The following is a 19,871-nucleotide window of genomic DNA, read 5'->3' on the forward strand; positions in this document are numbered from 1 at the left end:
CTTGAATTGCAGGCAGCTAAAAATAGGCAGGCTTCTAATGAGAAAGGTGGCGTGAGGAGAATAGTGTTGCAGTTACTAGACACATCAGGAGTGCATGCATGCAATGAAGTACTGATTGAATACATAAGGCACTAAGGTTATCCTGGTGTGGCAAATAGAGCTATCATTGTAATTTAAATAAATACATAAATAACAATAATATAGTAGTAAGAATAATTATACTTGTTATAGTGTATGTACTGCAGCAGATTTGCCGATGCAACATGACGTTGCAGTGTTAAGCTCTATCTGAGCCTGTTAAAGGGTAGCTGTGGAGACTGTTTTCAAATAAAATCCAGATAAATTATGAATGGTTCTTTCTCAATATGCCACAGGTTATCTGGTTGATTGCTACATTCGTAATCTTAATAAAGCGAGATCTCACTGCCTGTTGCCTTAGCCTGTGCAAAGGCAACTACAGAATAGAAAATCAATGCACCCTTACATTCAAGAGACAGCCAGTGCATTGTGCATAACATTAAAGTGGCTTCATTTAGAAATACACATTTCCTGGTTCACAAAAGACATTTGTATTACATACATACATAAATAAATAAATAAATAAATAAATAAATGACATACTGTATAACATCCCAGCCCTATCTATTTAGCACAGGGACCACACTAGGGTAGATGAGTGGCTACCCACAATCAATTCTACATGTGACCACCGATTAGAAATCACCAGCACAATGTGAATGTGCTATTCATATGCAAATAATAACGATAAAAGTACCAGGGAACCAAGCGAACTGAACAGATGACACCTCTTAGCAGTTCTGTAAGAGCTCTCACACTGCTGGTGATGTGCATCTCCTTTCTAGGAGTGCTCATGGTAGAACTGTCTGCTGCGTCTCGAGCTTGGCTGGGGATGAAACTCACAGTTTCAGCATCCAGGCACTCCCGCTGCAAACAGCAGGGATCTGCTTGATCTGCCTTTCTAGTGGCTCCACTGCACTAATCGATTGCACTTGGAAGACACATGTCGTCGGAAATGCAGAAAGTACAAAGTGCCTGGCTGTAGGATGCTGTGTAGGTGATGTATAAGTTAAAGCTAAAACATATGCTGCTTTTTGTTCAAAAACTGTACCCAATTGAAGCTTAACCTAATTGTGATGTCAGGCCGCTATCTCCTCCAGCTCACCAGTGGGCAGAGTTGGCAGTGGATAGGAGAGCTCTGGCACGCAAATTCAGTGCGACAGATCCTGTCCGAGTCTTTAACCCTCCTCTCTCCTCCCCCAGTGTGAGATCCTGTCCGAGTCTTTAACCCTCCTCTCCCCTCCCCCAGTGTGAGATCCTCTCCGAGTCTTTAACCCTCCTCTCCCCTCCCCCAGTGCGACAGATTCTACCCGAGTCTTTAACCCTCCTCTCCCCTCACCCAGTGTGAGATCCTCTCCGAGTCTTTAACCCTCCTCTCCCCTCACCCAGTGTGAGATTATGCCCGAGTTTAACCCTTCCCTCCCCTCCCAGTGCGACAGATTCTGCCCGAGTCTTTATTATTATTATTATTTGTTTATTTAGCAGACACCTTTATCCAAGGCGACTTACAGAGACTAGGGTGTGTGAACTATGCATCAGCTGCAGAGTCACTTACAATTATGTCTCACCTGAAAGACGGAGCACAAGCAGGTTAAGTGACTTGCTCAGGGTCACACAATGAGTCAGTGGCTGAGGTGGGATTTGAACCAGGGACCTTCTGGTTACAAGCCCTTTTCTTTAACCACTGGACCACACAGCCTCCTTAACCCTCCTCTCCCCTCCCCTCCCCCAGTGTGACAGATCCTATCAGAGTCTTTAACCCTCCCCTCCCCCAGTGTGAGATCCTGTCCGAGTCTTTAAGCCCCCCCCCCCAGTGTGCCAGATCCTATCAGAGTCTTTAACCCTCCCCTCCCCTCCCCCAGTGTGAGATCCTGTCAGAGTCTTTAATCCCCCCCCAGTGTGCCAGATCCTATCAGTCTTTAACCGTGAAGTCCTGATCTGACAGCAGTAACACAGACAGCTCTTACGATTACATGTTACCGTTTATTTGTCAGTAAAAACAAGTTTAAATTGCAGTGAGTTGGTTCTGCTATTTACTATATTAAATACTAAATGTTTACACAAAACTCAAACACCGTCATGTTGTATGAAACTGGGGTTCCCGTATTCTGCTGGTGTTAATACAGCACCTCTCTGCGTTTACAAGCATTTGTATTCGATGTATTCTGTTGAGATTATCAACATTAATAAAACCGCCTCTGCTCATCTTCCGTTTCGCTCAGCTGCCAAAGACACCCTCAACAAGTGATTGGTAGGTGAGGCTGCTAATAAACTCTCTAATTATCAAAATTCGTATCGTCAAGAAAAATATCGTGGTTCACTGTGTGAATAGGCACAATCCCATATTGGATGCTGTTTCACTGCTCTTGTGTAGCTTATATTGCGAAGAATTAATCTTTAGGAGATATTTCTCTCACACAGCATCCAATCTGGAACTGTATTCACAAGGGAAACCCCTCTAGTGCTGACTCCTGCTTTCTGGCTGCTCAGTTTATGTGACTCACTTCATTAATTTCCTGAAGGTGGTGCTGCCCTGCCGGTTCAACAGTGCATGTCAAAGCAGCTGAGTGCAGTACAGCGCGCACGCAGGAATGGCAGCATGTGGAATGCCATGATTACCTAGTGAGTGGATGAACTCCACACACCTCTCATCTCATTTCTAGCCAGGAGAAGGAACTCAAGCTTCCCAGTAGCAGAAGCTCCTGTGCAGGTTTACATCCGGGGTCCCCCCCATCCCCCCCATCCCCCCCATCCCCCCCCGGTGATATAGGGGAGAAAGGAGTATCCCAATTTTTTCCCTTTTTATTGTATAAGATACCGGGAAAGGAGGGAGAGAAATATAGTTGTGTGGAGTTCATCTCAAACTGCAAGAAATCCAATTAAAGGTCATTCTTGTATTCTCAATGGTTCTGATGAACTCCACAAAATCAAATGAAGTATTAGTCTGGCTAGTATGAGTGATCAGCTTTATTCCAAATGAAGTCACGAGTCTCTTGAATTGGAGCAAAAGTAGTGGTTTTTCTGCGTTGAAAAATGGCTCCCAGGAAGGTTAGGGCTTGAGTTAGGTGCAATATGGAACACATTCAACACAACACCTCTGCCGTCCGGCTCCTTGCTTCTGCTTTGACCAGCCAGCTGTCTATATTGTGTATGTGTAGACATGCAAATCCTTTCTTTGCAGTGCTAGGATTGCAGTATCTTGTCTATGACTGAGGTTGAGCAGATTGTCCACCTCTTTTAAAAGGGGTAGATCAGCTAAATATGATCAGTCCTGGTTGAAGGGAACAATGTCGCTGTGATTTAATGCCCTCAATTGTGAAAGAAAATCAGAAAAACAGAAGTTCTAGTGCCTCCAGAACAGCTCTGTTACTGTAGCTGAGCTAGGCATCCCTGTGGAAATAATAATTCCCCAAGGTCCACCATTTTAAATGTAATGCAGGCCTACATACAATTGTTTTTTTATTGCTGATCCAAAACTTCTGTGCACAACACGCAATTTATTTTTTGTGCCTGTAATATGCTTTCATTCCAAGCTTAATTAATTAATGTTGTATTAAGAATTAAAAACGCTTCTGGGTGTGGAAGAAGAAGAGGCTGAGGCAGCTATAAAATAATTAGCCTCCCAATTAACACTGCACTAGAGATCGTAAAACAAAACCCTTCAGGCCTGAGTTCTTGCATCCCTGCTCATGATTTATGTGCTCTGTAATGCACATCAGTGCTATTTGCCTTGAATATGGTGTTTACAATAGCTTATTACTTTAGTATTAATTCCCACTGAGATGGGAGACAGTGTGCGTCTTTTCTTTCAAAGCATGGGTGAAATGAATGCTGTTTGCATTGGTATAGTAAATCACCCATGTCAAAGTGTGCTGATGAAAGGCCCTGGGCTTGAATTGCATTGCCTTTGCAATGATAACAGAAAGGATACATAGTTCAGGAGAGACACACATACATCAGGAGAGTAAAGAGAGCCCAGGTTTGAAGTCTTGAGTGCTAATTACTGCTTATTACAGCAAAGTAATACAAGAGCCTTTGGAAATGTAGCTTCTGGATATAGCAATATAAATGCGTTTTGGATATATTTATTCATACAGTCGAGGGGCATGAAATGCTGAAAGAAAGCGTGGCCTGTTAAACAGCAGTGAACTCTACTAGAAAAAGTGTAAAACTAAGATATCTGCAAGGGCAGATCAATTATTCAATCTTCACTACACCACCAAGAAGTGCACATTGTCATTGCCTCGACTTCTGTTTGGCTTTACCTCTCACAGTTTACTTACTCATACTCACAACAACCAGAGGGAGAGTGCGATGCCAACCCCGTTTAAGAGACGGGCAGAATAAAAATAATCCTGCATAAAATGACAGCAAGCTCCAGCACACAATGAACCTGCAGTGAAGTGCCTTCAGGCATCAGACAAATAGACTCATTACTACAAGAGAAAAACCTTCATGCTCAATTTAACTTGTAATACTTCTGCACAACATAAGGGCTGATAGGCACATTGCTTTTCTTGAACTTCAAGACAAAATATTCTCTCCACATAGATAAATTACAAAACTGTGTGCGTCTGTAATAAAATATTAATACCTAATTGCTGTTTTATTTCTGGTAAGCAAAGTGTGACTGAAACTATTGGATTTCCATGCGCCCACACTTCCGTACTGGAATCAGCAGAGACGGCCTCGTCAGAGAGCATGGGTGTGTGTCTGTATATTTCCGAGTAGGGAGTTCTAAGCAGTTCCTGCTATATGCCAAAGGCAAAGTTATTCCCTTTCCAATTAGCAAAGCTTCTATCAATTAATTAAGGAGAATTTAGACACACAATGAAATCAGCAAGTAAAGGGGGGTGGACAAGTTCCATCTGATGGATTCTGAATCAATCAAACCCAAAGAGCTTTATCCTAATCTCTGTCACTCCACACTCTCAATAAGGGCTCTCTATCAGAGCTCTTGTTTTAACTGGATGCTGCCTCTTCTGACATCAATAATGACAACCACTCTTCTTAACTGCTGCTAGCGGGAGGAGTACCGATGCAATGAGCCTGATTTATAATAAACACACCTCACAAATCAGCAGGGGGACTGGTATCACGTTGCCCTAGAGCAGTGGTTCCCAGCCTGTGGTCCGTGAGTAAACTCCAGGTGAGCCGCAAACAGCTCCCAAAATTCCAGCTCATGATGGTGTAAACATGATCATACTGAAGTGTCATTCTCGGCACTTTAAAATTACAGACTTCTTTTTTTTTATCCAGCGTTATTTAAAACAAACAATCTACATCTAGCATTCATTAAATGCACATCTTTCTAATCTGTGCTCATTTTATTGCTTCTATTGTTCAGGGAAAAAAAAAATAACCTAATCTGGCTGTCCCAGCATTTTAAAACAAACAAACCATTAAAAACACAGTTTTAGTTATTTTCATTCTCAACAATATAAACTGTGTTACAGTGTTGCCAGGGATATAGGACTATTCCTGTTATTTCCATATTATACATTTTTAGAGAGGTTAGCTGCATATAGTAACAGAAATTAATGTGAAACAAAACAGGCTATATTTGTAGCTTGACTTGTGAACTGTTCCGTAGTGTGAATGATCGATTTCAGCTCCATGTTATTATATGGGTTCATTCAGCCAGTTTTAATATCTCACAAGACTGTATTCCAAAAATAAATTCTATTAACACTACTTCTGGAAATAATGTGTACAATCTGTTCTGACAGCGTCATATTTAACCAAAATGCTATAAATCCTATCGACTGTGCGCCACCAATCCCGTTTAATGTACACATCACAGCCCACCAGAGGTGGTAACATCCTGTACACTCTCCAATCATTCTTTAATTTTTAAAATTGCTTCCCACCCACCTCGACTTCGTATTTTGGTGTGTTTTTATATGTACATCTAGCAAAGTTTGCAACTCAGTGAGTGCAAAAAATTGCGTTAGAAATTAATAGATTATTTTGTTACACAAGGTAACGCTTGCAGACACCAGCACTGGCATTTCTATTTACTGGATCCAAGGATGACCCAAGCCCCAGTGCATTATTTCTCACAAGGTTTTGTCAAACAAAACTCTTAATCCTGCACAATTGAGATGTCATTTATATACAAAGAATTCAGAATGTAAAAAAATACTTTAAAACAAAAGAAACAGGAACTTTGCCACCCGCACCTTTCAATGCGTAAAATGACAACATTCCTTGTTGACCTGGTAGCGAAGATTCAAGCCCAGGAATCTTTTTTTTTTTTTTTTTTTAAATTTAGTCATCGCCAATTATTTTACCCCGATTTTCACCCCAATTTAGCATGCCCAATTATTATCTGTATCCCCGGCTCATCGATCGCAACCCCCCCGCCGACTCGGGAAACGGAGGCTGGAATACGCGTCCTCCGAAACGTGCTCCTGCCAAGCCGTCATTTTTCGCACTGCAGATCCACAGCAATGCCACCAGACCTATAGTGCCGGAGGACAACACAGATCTGGCGGCTCCGCTGCAGAGCCACAGGCGCCCTATCGGCCACAGGGGTCGCTGATGCGCGGTGAGCCGTGGATTCCCCTGCCGACCTAAGCCCTCCCTACCCGGGCAGCGCTCAGCCAATTGTGCGCCGCCCCCTAGGAACTCCCGGTCACGGTCAGCTGTGACATAGCCTGGATTCGAACCTGCGATCTCCAGGCTATAGGGCACATCCTGCACTCCGCGCAGAGCGCCTTTACTGGATGCGCCACTCGGGAGCCTGGACAAGCCCAGGAATCTTAAGTTAGGTACGTTACATAAGTACTTTACTTTCTACATTTAGTTATGCTATGCACATGCAAATTAGTTTCAAAATGCTGTTGTGAAAAAATGGGTGGCAAGTAGTCCGTGGTGGGGGGTCCAGAGCAGAAGGAATTGTCTGCTTCCGATACACACACCCACCTGTAAAGCATGCATGGAAAAAACATCTACACAACAAAAAGGCTTGCTTTGACATTCTAACTGAAACATTACAACAATATAAAACTGACTGTGAAAGACGTCATGTGGTTCAAAGTCATGTCTACTAAACAAAACAGCCCCTAACCTCTAAAGTGCACTGCTACTGTATATTTGAATTATGAAAACTATACAATCTCCAGATAAAAACTAGGCTAATTAGTTGAGAACTGGTAGCATATGGGCTCATGTAGTCCCAGGGCTTTGCAAGAACAAATGTGTCAAATGTTATTTAGGGCTGCTGTTAATAACAAGGATTTATTACTCTGTTAATAGACTTTAATTTACAACTGACCCACTTGAATTACAGTCCAGATTAATGAATTTGGTATTACATGCATTTCTACTACCAGGGGACAGTGGCAAAATGTCAAGGTTAAACAAACTTTTTCCTACTAAAGATCTAACTAATGTGCCCCCCCCCCCCCCCCAAAAATACATAAATGTATATACATTATATACCGTATTACTTCAATTTGGCGCTGGGACCGCGTTTATTTTAAATTGATAAAAATGACTGCGGCCCTTAAACGAGGGCAGTGATTATACAAGGGCGGCCTTTATTAATAATACTGTGCTTTACAAACGCTGCAATATTTTATTAAATGATTTAAGGCATTTCAGAAACAGCGCCATGAGAGGCTCCGATCTGAAGCACTATATTCTTGTGTGTTTGTGGGGCTTGAATACAGTAAATTTACTGACAGTTAACGAGAGCCTATTAGGTGGGAGTTGGGAGGTCAGGGGAGTACTGTACCAGCGAATCAGGAGTGTGTATTGGTTGCTATGGGGCGGGACAAGAAGAGTAGAGAGAACAGTAGTTTATCGGTTGGATTTCTGTTAAAACTAAAAAATATATCCTACTCGGTTATTTTTTTTTTTCTCACTGTAATTTACCTGCTTATTTGTAATTTCTCTGCAAGAGAAACCGAAACTAAATCTTCTTATAGATAGTAAGCAAGTTATTTTTTTTTTTAATATAATTGTACAGGACTGTGACGGGGAGCCCCGCCCCTATGTATACATGGTGCGCTATTTTTATGATTTATTTGTATTGTATATATATATATATATATATATATATATATATATATATATATATATAGTGTTTTGTGCGGACGGGCGAGAAAGCCGGTCTCAAAGTGTAGCTGGTGTGGATGGGGTTGAATCCCCATCCCGGAATATGGCTGGAGCCTTAATAAGGTCATTGTTTATTCGTTTGGCCAACGCGCCTTTTGTGTTTGTTTAAATCTTTTGTTTGTTTTATTATTTAATAATTAGCTGAGTGCCGTTGCGCTTCAGTTTTGCCCCACCATTCCTTGTGTTGAATCTGTGTTTCTGGTCTGATGTCACACCTGCAAAGCCATCCTGTTCACAAGGACTTAGTAAAATTTAAAATGAATAAAAAACAAAACAACTAATCCCCCTACAAGAAGATATCTTCAGCCAGCTTTCGGATAGCGCTTAGAGTGACTGGCAAAGCTCTAAGTTCCTCTGAGTTTAGGTTTTCACCATCCAAGCTGACAACGAGGTAAACAGACAGCTCTTGTTTTATCCCCTGCTGTGTTGGCACTGAACTCTGCTGGAAAAAAAGGGACGTGAAGGACTGCTGTGCTGTAAGTAGTTCATCTTGGGTTGTCTGTTGGGACTGTACTATAAAATAAGGTGTACGTTAGTTTGTATTACATGCTGGATTGAGGCTGCAGTCTCTTCGGGGTGTCATGTACAGAGGCAGAGTTGCGCGTTTCTATATTTTTTGAGCAGGGGTAGAAAAGAATACCTTTCCGTTTCTTTATTGAGAGCAGCGTTTACTCAAGGGAGGCGTCTATTAAAAAGCTGATATCTGAGTGAGGTGTTAATTCAAAGTAATACGGTAATTTATACAGGGTCCTCTGTGTAACAAGGTTATGAAAGTCAGAAATCAGACTGTATTTGTGTGTCTTTCTGCCTTTAAAAACATGTAACACACCAAGAAGGGTAAAGTAGTTTAATCACTGGTTCTCTCCCATAGTGGAAAACATTTAAACTCTCTGTGCTGGATACTGAACACTGTGCAAGTGTGCTTCAGATTCTAGTTAACTAAACAACAAAGCATTCAAGCAAGAGACCTTCACTAAGGCGACACAGAAAATCCCTTTTCCCTTCAACCAAACTCAGGAGCTTTTCTAGGATCTCTTCAGTTTGAGCATTTCTCTCGAGGTGCTCCACATTTTGCTGTGCTGTTACCGGGACTTCTGTACAGTTTAATACTTGATGCCCTTTAGACAGAGACAGCCAGGGCGGTAACAGCACCTTGGCCCTTGCATTATTGTCCTTTTCTATGAGTGCACTGACCCAGCAAGTAATTCAATCATTACTCATTTTCCTTAAAATAACAGACGTGTCATTCCTGTGACTGGGCAGCTGAGCCAGGAACACACAGCTGGCAGTAGTGATGCTCCAATAGCCTGTCAGTTCCTATTAATTATCCAAAGAAAAGGAACCGACTGCTTTCTATAAGCAGTACAGCCCTGTTAATACTATTGGATAGACCATGCCCCTGGGTATGCAGAGTGGTAGGAAAAGACAAACAAGAAAAGTACATACATTACACAGAGAATGTTAACCACTTATAATACGTTGCTCTGTAAGCTATTCCTGTTGTGTCTTTATTCCTGTTATTATTATTTCTACCAGGAGCAGTAAAATGACCTCACCGCTTTGATGTGGAAAAGTTCGTTTTTTCAAAACGCCTCACAAAGTTATCACTTAAAAAGTTATTTCTTGTGACACATCAACAATATGGCAATCGTGAATAAGGAAACAACTGACAAACAAGCACCTACAGTAAAGGTGATTCAAGGATCCATTTGCATACCAAATTAATAAGACATGGAAGAGAAATCATCCAGCGTCAGGTGCAGAGCATAGGAAAGAAGCAAATACCTGTAAATAATGATCTGATAAAAGGCTATAGAACTAGCACTAAAATGAAGGCATCCACTTGCAGAAAGTGGGGTTTGCTGCTGTTACAAGCCAACTGTTTTCTCCATTAAAAACATCTTCTGTAAATCCAAAAACAGATTTGTAGATGGGCCATAGTGCTAACTAAATATTATAATGCTATTGTAATGATTTAGATTCTCGAGGTTAGTATGAGCACAGAACATTATGAAGGGAATACATCATTCATAAAGTTAACACGACCCTAAATCAGTCTGAAATTTCACTGCAGAATTTTTAAAAATGTATTACTTCTGTTAGACTAGCATATTCTATAATCTTAGAGCAAGAAGATTGAACACTAAACACCTAAAATCTAGAGATTAAAAAAGCGATAGATAGATTCGACACAGAGCTGATATTTTCAATGATGTAACGAAGAACACATTAAGAGGGATTACAATGTACTGTGGCTTTATTGGGGTAATTAACATTTAGTGCTATGCTAGTAGAATTAGCAGATTCAGTGCATGGGCAATCAGGACTAGGGTCTATCAGGCAATGCTATATGCTAAGAACCAAGTACTAAAGTTTAAGAAATTACAAGAGGACTTAGTCAATGGTAAGAGGTTCTGGGCTGCATTAATTCAATCCTAATTCAAACCTCATTAAATCATTTTAGAAATGTTCTCTATGTTTAAGTAGCTTGTTAACCAAGTTGCTAACACACTTATTAAACAGGATGGACAAGATCTTGTTACAGGATACTTTTTCATTTATATATATATATATATATATATATATATATATATATATATATATATATATATATATATATATATATATATATTAAAAAGAAGAAAGAAAATTGAATGTACACAAATGGCTTAAATGATTTAAAAAGTATTTTCAGCTTAACAAGGGCTTCTGTCAAACGTCTTGAAATAAACTCAGTAAAGAGTTACATTTGTCCAAATCAGGGTGGGTTTGAAGTGTTTGATACAAACCACAGTTTGAGAGCTACAGCTGCTACGCATTCATATAAATCACAGAGCTGGTGAACAGTTAATCTGTGAAAGAATGGGGCGAAGATCGGATCGGGTATGTGAGGACAATGTTATAATTACCTAACTGTTGAAATGACTGTTGCTTAATAAAATTGGATTACTTTTTCTGTTGAATTGTTCTGTGGCTGTGGTTTCATTGATGAATTAACAGTTTTCTGTGGATTCGTAGCACAAACTGGATTTGTTAATCAGCATTATATCTGCCCTGCACTCTCCCTGTGACATCACAGAACTGTTCCGAGAACTACAAACCAATGTGTAGTGCTTTTTGGTCCTGAATCAGGCTTCAAACGATACATACTGTACTGCACTTCAATTACAATATTATATATCGTGTAAAGGAAGTACAAAACTGAGCTGGTCTTGCCTAGCACTGGAGTCAGGTAAATCCTGGCATCTCTCTATAGGCTTGGTTTCAGTGAGATGCGATGGAACAGGGGAGAACACATTCCCAAGAATGATCACACTGAAGACGCAATCTGGAAAGGATTAGCGCCAATTAGCAGGTTCCATTAAACACACTGGGAGACTCCATCCACATACCTGGCAGATGCTAAATTCACTTTCCGGAGACCTTCTTCCAAATGCTAGATGTTAATATGGTAAATCAAATCATAATTACAAGTAAGACTTTCCAATGTTACTGTTTTGGCAGCTGCTATGCATTTTCTGATTAGAGTACTGTAGCTGCAAACTTAAGCAAGGTTAGGACAATCAAGCACTGAGCAGACTGGAAACAAGGCACGGACCCTGAGGGAGCTGTGGGCTTTCATTTGCCACTTTTGATGCCAGGGGTTTCTTCAGTACAAAGGCAACCTCCCCTTGCACGGGATGAGAAATCTGAAACTTGGATTATAACTTTAAATATACAGAGACACACTGCAAAGCCCTGCTGCTTTCAGAAGTTTTGATGAAAAATGTAGCAGGAGGGAGAGCCAATTGCAAATGCTGTGCAGTACAATCCTTTATGACGAACACCGCCTCTCCTGCTGTGCATCGGTAGATATGTCAGTTGTGCATCATTCTATTCAAATCTTCATATAAAGTGACTGTAGCAAACAAAATAATGCCATGAATGTTATCTGTTGTGCACTTCCATCCATGACATGGTACTCAGATATCTAGTTGTATTGATTGCTATTGTAAATATGTATTTTGTATTTCAAAACAGGATATCAGATACTGCACTTCAATGCCTTCTTGCCTGTCAATAACCAATCAGATGCCTTCCTTATTGACTGACATGCTTTTAGCCAGTGGCATGCTCTGACCCAGAAGATACTGCTGTGGGGAAATGGCCTAGTGCATATAACGTATTTCTTGTGAAAAACGCAGAGCAAATTAGAACTGTATTCAACCTAAAGTAGTAACAGATATCACATTTCAAATGTTAGCTATAACATCACTTTCTTTCAAAGCTGCACAAAAAAGGTGCATTTGAAGGGACAGTAAAAGTACAAGACTAGAATATGTGTGGTTAAAATGTACAATATTCATTCAGCCCCACTGGGACAAGCTGAAAGAATCAAAATCATACCGCTGTAAATCGATGGTTTAATAGGTTTTCTTTTTAATCAAGTCTAAAATATTCACAACTCTCTGGAGATACACAAATAAAGTATGAAGGGTTTCTGCAACACTTTGACTAATGCGATGCCGAATCAGTAACATTATTAGAAACGTGCAGCTGCTCCCTGATTTTTGTAACGTTTGTCTGCTGATAAATAACAAGCCGATAGCACTGTAGAGCAAAGTCTCCACAGGAACAATACAATCTGAGCTCTAGGAACGGTATTTACATGTAACCCTCTACAGCTCTGTGACCAGCAGCATCCGTACCGACAGCACTGCAGAGCACAGTCTCCACAGGAACAATACAATCTGAGCTAGAGGAACGGTATTTACATGTAACCCTCTACAGCTCTGTGACCTGCAGCATCCGTACCGACAGCACTGCAGAGCACAGTCTCCACAGGAACAATACAATCTGAGCTAGAGGAACTGTATTTACATGTAACCCTCTACAGCTCTGTGACCAGCAGCATCCGTACCGACAGCACTGCAGAGCACAGTCTCCACAGGAACAATACAATCTGAGCTAGAGGAACGGTATTTACATGTAACCCTCTACAGCTCTGTGACCAGCAGCATCCGTACCGACAGCACTGCAGAGCACAGTCTCCACAGGAACAATACAATCTGAGCTCTAGGAACGGTATTTACATGTAACCCTCTACAGCTCTGTGACCAGCAGCATCCGTACCGACAGCACTGCAGAGCACAGTCTCCACAGGAACAATACAATCTGAGCTAGAGGAACAGTATTTACATGTAACCCTCTACAGCTCTGTGACCTGCAGCATCCGTACCGACAGCACTGCAGAGCACAGTCTCCACAGGAACAATACAATCTGAGCTCTAGGAACGGTATTTACATGTAACCCTCTACAGCTCTGTGACCTGCAGCATCCGTACCGACAGCACTGCAGAGCACAGTCTCCACAGGAACAATACAATCTGAGCTAGAGGAACAGTATTTACATGTAAACCTCTACAGCTCTGTGACCTGCAGCATCCGTACTGACAGCACTGCAGAGCACAGTCTCCACAGGAACAATACAATCTGAGCTAGAGGAACGGTATTTACATGTAACCCTCTACAGCTCTGAGACCAGCAGCATCCGTACCGACAGCACTGCAGAGCACAGTCTCCACAGGAACAATACAATCTGAGCTCTAGGAACGGTATTTACATGTAACCCTCTACAGCTCTGTGACCAGCAGCATCCGTACCGACAGCACTGCAGAGCACAGTCTCCACAGGAACAATACAATCTGAGCTAGAGGAACGGTATTTACATGTAACCCTCTACAGCTCTGTGACCTGCAGCATCCGTACCGACAGCACTGCAGAGCACAGTCTCCACAGGAACAATACAATCTGAGCTAGAGGAACGGTATTTACATGTAACCCTCTACAGCTCTGTGACCTGCAGCATCCGTACCGACAGCACTGCAGAGCACAGTCTCCACAGGAACAATACAATCTGAGCTAGAGGAACGGTATTTACATGTAACCCTCTACAGCTCTGTGACCTGCAGCATCCGTACCGACAGCACTGCAGAGCACAGTCTCCACAGGAACAATACAATCTGAGCTCTAGGAACGGTATTTACATGTAACCCTCTACAGCTCTGTGACCAGCAGCATCCGTACCGACAGCACTGCAGAGCACAGTCTCCACAGGAACAATACAATCTGAGCTAGAGGAACAGTATTTACATGTAACCCTCTACAGCTCTGTGACCAGCAGCATCCGTACTGACAGCACTGCAGAGCACAGTCTCCACAGGAACAATACAATCTGAGCTAGAGGAACGGTATTTACATGTAACCCTCTACAGCTCTGTGACCTGCAGCATCCGTACCGACAGCACTGCAGAGCACAGTCTCCACAGAAACAATACAATCTGAGCTAGAGGAACTGTATTTACATGTAACCCTCTACAGCTCTGAGACCAGCAGCATCCATACCGACAGCACTGCAGAGCACAGTCTCCACAGGAACAATACAATCTGAGCTAGAGGAACGGTATTTACATGTAACCCTCTACAGCTCTGTGACCAGCAGCATCCGTACCGACAGCACTGCAGAGCACAGTCTCCACAGGAACAATACAATCTGAGCTAGAGGAACGGTATTTACATGTAACCCTCTACAGCTCTGTGACCAGCAGCATCCGTACCGACAGCACTGCAGAGCACAGTCTCCACAGGAACAATACAATCTGAGCTCTAGGAACGGTATTTACATGTAACCCTCTACAGCTCTGTGACCAGCAGCATCCGTACCGACAGCACTGCAGAGCACAGTCTCCACAGGAACAATACAATCTGAACTCTAGGAACAGTATTTACATGTAACCCTCTACAGCTCTGTGACCTGCAGCATCCGTACCGACAGCACTGCAGAGCACAGTCTCCACAGGAACAATACAATCTGAGCTAGAGGAACAGTAAATTACATGTAACCCTCTACAGCTCTGAGACCAGCAGCATCCGTACCGACAGCACTGCAGAGCACAGTCTCCACAGGAACAATACAATCTGAGCTCTAGGAACGGTATTTACATGTAACCCTCTACAGCTCTGTGACCAGCAGCATCCGTACCGACAGCACTGCAGAGCACAGTGTCCACAGGAACAATACAATCTGAGCTAGAGGAACGGTATTTACATGTAACCCTCTACAGCTCTGTGACCTGCAGCATCCGTACCGACAGCACTGCAGAGCACAGTCTCCACAGGAACAATACAATCTGAGCTAGAGGAACTGTATTTACATGTAACCCTCTACAGCTCTGTGACCAGCAGCATCCGTACCGACAGCACTGCAGAGCACAGTCTCCACAGGAACAATACAATCTGAGCTAGAGGAACGGTATTTACATGTAACCCTCTACAGCTCTGTGACCAGCAGCATCCGTACCGACAGCACTGCAGAGCACAGTCTCCACAGGAACAATACAATCTGAGCTCTAGGAACGGTATTTACATGTAACCCTCTACAGCTCTGTGACCAGCAGCATCCGTACCGACAGCACTGCAGAGCACAGTCTCCACAGGAACAATACAATCTGAGCTAGAGGAACAGTATTTACATGTAACCCTCTACAGCTCTGTGACCTGCAGCATCCGTACCGACAGCACTGCAGAGCACAGTCTCCACAGGAACAATACAATCTGAGCTCTAGGAACGGTATTTACATGTAACCCTCTACAGCTCTGTGACCTGCAGCATCCGTACCGACAGCACTGCAGAGCACAGTCTCCACAGGAACAATACAATCTGAGCTAGAGGAACAGTATTTACATGTAAACCTCTACAGCTCTGTGACCTGCAGCATCCGTACTGACAGCACTGCAGAGCACAGTCTCCACAGGAACAATACAATCTGAGCTAGAGGAACGGTATTTACATGTAACCCTCTACAGCTCTGAGACCAGCAGCATCCGTACCGACAGCACTGCAGAGCACAGTCTCCACAGGAACAATACAATCTGAGCTAGAGGAACGGTATTTACACGTAACCCTCTACAGCTCTGTGACCTGCAGCATCCGTACCGACAGCACTGCAGAGCACAGTCTCCACAGGAACAATACAATCTGAGCTAGAGGAACGGTATTTACATGTAACCCTCTACAGCTCTGTGACCTGCAGCATCCGTACCGACAGCACTGCAGAGCACAGTCTCCACAGGAACAATACAATCTGAGCTCTAGGAACGGTATTTACATGTAACCCTCTACAGCTCTGTGACCAGCAGCATCCGTACCGACAGCACTGCAGAGCACAGTCTCCACAGGAACAATACAATCTGAGCTAGAGGAACAGTATTTACATGTAACCCTCTACAGCTCTGTGACCAGCAGCATCCGTACTGACAGCACTGCAGAGCACAGTCTCCACAGGAACAATACAATCTGAGCTAGAGGAACGGTATTTACATGTAACCCTCTACAGCTCTGTGACCAGCAGCATCCGTACCGACAGCACTGCAGAGCACAGTCTCCACAGGAACAATACAATCTGAGCTAGAGGAACGGTATTTACATGTAACCCTCTACAGCTCTGTGACCAGCAGCATCCGTACCGACAGCACTGCAGAGCACAGTCTCCACAGGAACAATACAATCTGAACTCTAGGAACAGTATTTACATGTAACCCTCTACAGCTCTGTGACCTGCAGCATCCGTACCGACAGCACTGCAGAGCACAGTCTCCACAGGAACAATACAATCTGAGCTAGAGGAACAGTAAATTACATGTAACCCTCTACAGCTCTGAGACCAGCAGCATCCGTACCGACAGCACTGCAGAGCACAGTCTCCACAGGAACAATACAATCTGAGCTATAGGAACGGTATTTACATGTAACCCTCTACAGCTCTGTGACCAGCAGCATCCATACTGACAGCACTGCAGAGCACAGTCTCCACAGGAACAATACAATCTGAGCTAGAGGAACGGTATTTACATGTAACCCTCTACAGCTCTGTGACCTGCAGCACCATACCAATTGATGGCTCTGGTGAGCTTGTAACTTCCTTCAAATTTAAAAGTGTACCAATAAATACTTCCTGTGTTAACTGTTATTCAACAGTACTGTTTGTGAATGAGCAGGAGGGTCTGTTTTATTGAGCAACAACAAACAGCACAGTGCTGTGTACAGAGCAGGAGGGTCTGTTTTATTGAGCAATGTAGTTTTGTTTACAGTGCATGTCCTGAAGTTTCGTTGGTCTGTTTTCTTTGTTGATGAATAGAGTGCCTCGAGTTGATTTAAAATGTCAGAACAACATGAGACTGGTGATCTAAAAAAAAAAAGTATAAATACACTCGCCACATACAAATGATGACAAAACATATAGATTTCTGTCCTCTTTCCATTAAGGTCACATTAAGCATTTAAACATGACTAAATGGCAGCAAACACAGTAAGAGCACAACTCCCACGATAGGCACTTATTTGCCAAGGACATTCCAAAGAAATGTAAGGTGTTCTGGGATGACTTATTGGGCATCAAATCTTGACCCCCTGGGAGATTTAGTCTTCTGGGTAAGGCATGAAACCCAGGTCCAATTGACATGGCTGCTTGTGAGGATGAGACAGCAGCTCCTTGTCATTGAATAAGTGCAAGCAGAAATAAATGGCTGCTGTTTACTTGTAGTGTTTATGCATTTTCATTACACGAGAGTAGATGTTAAAACTTCCATCTGTGTCTCCATCCATTTGTGTTTCCTTCCATATGATGATGTAGATATCCTTCTGCCTGGTGTTGATGGCTGAAGTTTAATGTGGCTCCAGGGATCAGCTTATTTTTGCCTCCCTAGTGCATCAGCACACACAACGGCTGCGATGCTGGCTCCGTGGGTCAACCAGAGTGCGGTCTCCCCAGCGTATCAGCATGGATATGGATTGAGCTAAGTAGGGTACATCTCTGGGGTCTTCAAGTGGGCACCTTCCATCCTTGGTGTTTCGTCGACTAGCCCACAACACCTCAAGAGGGCTCGACGGTGATTATGGCGTCCCAGCATCATCCCCCTCCGTCCCCCACTCAACTCAGCCCAGCTGACTTACCCGTACATCAGCATTTCTTTCTTTCTATTGTGCTTGAGATCCCCAACCAGAATCTTTCCGTCTCACCAACAGCCAGTTGCTGCTCCTCTCTGCTGCTTCAGATAAGTTCTTCACTGCGTGACACAACTCTTGGCCACTGAATCCGACGTCTCTGAGAAACCGGGTTGTAGAGTGTCCCACAAATCCTCGACAACCCACCTCCACTGGGTAAACCCGGACTCGCCATCCTCGCTGTTCCGCTTCAGCGGCTAGTTGAGCATAACGCAGTTTCTTCCTCTCATACGGCTCATCTACAGCATCCTCCCATGGAACTGTTAACTCTACCAGGTGAACAAGGCATGCTGATCCAGACCACAAGACAATATCTGGTTGAAGGTTAGTGGTGGCAATCTCAGGTGGAAAAATAAGCCGCTGACCAACATCTGCCAGCATTTTCGTCTCTAGCAGCTTCGTTGTCCTGGGCGAGGATTGGTTTTAACACCTTTTCTTGGTGGTTGCTCTCCTGGTCGGAGGAATGTTGTCTTTTGTGTGTAATGTTTTGATGGAACTGGTGGCAACTTATTGGTCATGTTAAGCTTGTTTTCCAATGCTGCCAAACATCGCAGCACCTGGTCATGGCGCCAAGTAAACCATCCTTGGCTAAGAGCCACCTTACATCCTGTCAAAATGTGCCTTAATGTTGCAGGTAATGAACACAAAGGACATGAGGGATCCTCTCCTACACAGAGGTTTAGGCTCTGTGGTGATGGGAGAACATCATATGTTGACCTGATGAGGAAACTGATCCTGCTCTGTTCCACTGACCATAGGTCTTGCCAGCCAATCTTGCGTTGTTCCACACTCTCCCATCTCAACCAATTCTCCCTGCTTGGCCTGGGAAACGGCCTTTACGCACCTCATTCTCTCCTCCTGCTTTTGCACCTCGTTAACTACCAGCTTCCTCTGTTGAGCTGGGGCAGCCTTGTGCCATGTAGGAGGAGCTGAACTGAGACCAAGACCCCCTCTTCCATGCTGAACTTGCCCCATGATATCACCAATTTAAAGGGCAGCCTTTGCATCTTCCACGGCTTTCTTTGCCGCCCACTTTCTTCCAGTTTTCAACACAGGTGCTGCCTCCCTTACACATTTGTCGCGTGACTCTACTAACGTCATTTCCAGTTGGACATTGGCACACTTAAACTCCTCGGTTAGAGCAGAGACTGGTAGCTGCAGTATTCCTTTACCATAATGTCCCACTCTGCTGAGGCAGCGTGGAACTCCCAACATTTCCTGATATATGAACTGATTAAAGCTTCCAGCTTCTCTACTGTTGTCAAAGAAACCTTGAACACAGTCAGTGGCCACAGCAGCCTCGGCAGTAGACCAAACTAACAGCACCAGAGTTTTACTTTGCCTGGTAAAGCGCTGCTGTCTATGCTGTTCAACCCTTCCACTGCTTGTTGTCTAACTTCTCCCACACAAACTGTGTCCTTTAGATCCCCGTCGTACCATCTCCCAAGACTCTTCACTGGCTTCTCAGACACTGTTGGTATTGCCTCACCATTAATGAAGAATGTTTTATCTACTACTTTGCCTTTAATTATAGAGATGCTCCTTGATTTAGTGGGCTTGAATTGCATTCGTGCCCATTCAATGTTATTGGTTAATTTGCCCAATAACCGATTAGTGCAGGCTACTG

General features: G+C 43.3%; 1 protein-coding gene across 6 annotated transcripts in view; it reads right to left on the reverse strand.

The window, feature by feature from the left end:
• trappc9 (trafficking protein particle complex subunit 9) overlaps positions 1-19,871 on the reverse strand; it is a 383,858-nt gene that overhangs the window by 197,162 nt on the left and 166,825 nt on the right. The window lies entirely within an intron of this gene.

The sequence above is a fragment of the Acipenser ruthenus genome, chromosome 3, assembly GCF_902713425.1.
Source record: "Acipenser ruthenus chromosome 3, fAciRut3.2 maternal haplotype, whole genome shotgun sequence".
Classification (NCBI taxonomy): domain Eukaryota; kingdom Metazoa; phylum Chordata; class Actinopteri; order Acipenseriformes; family Acipenseridae; genus Acipenser; species Acipenser ruthenus.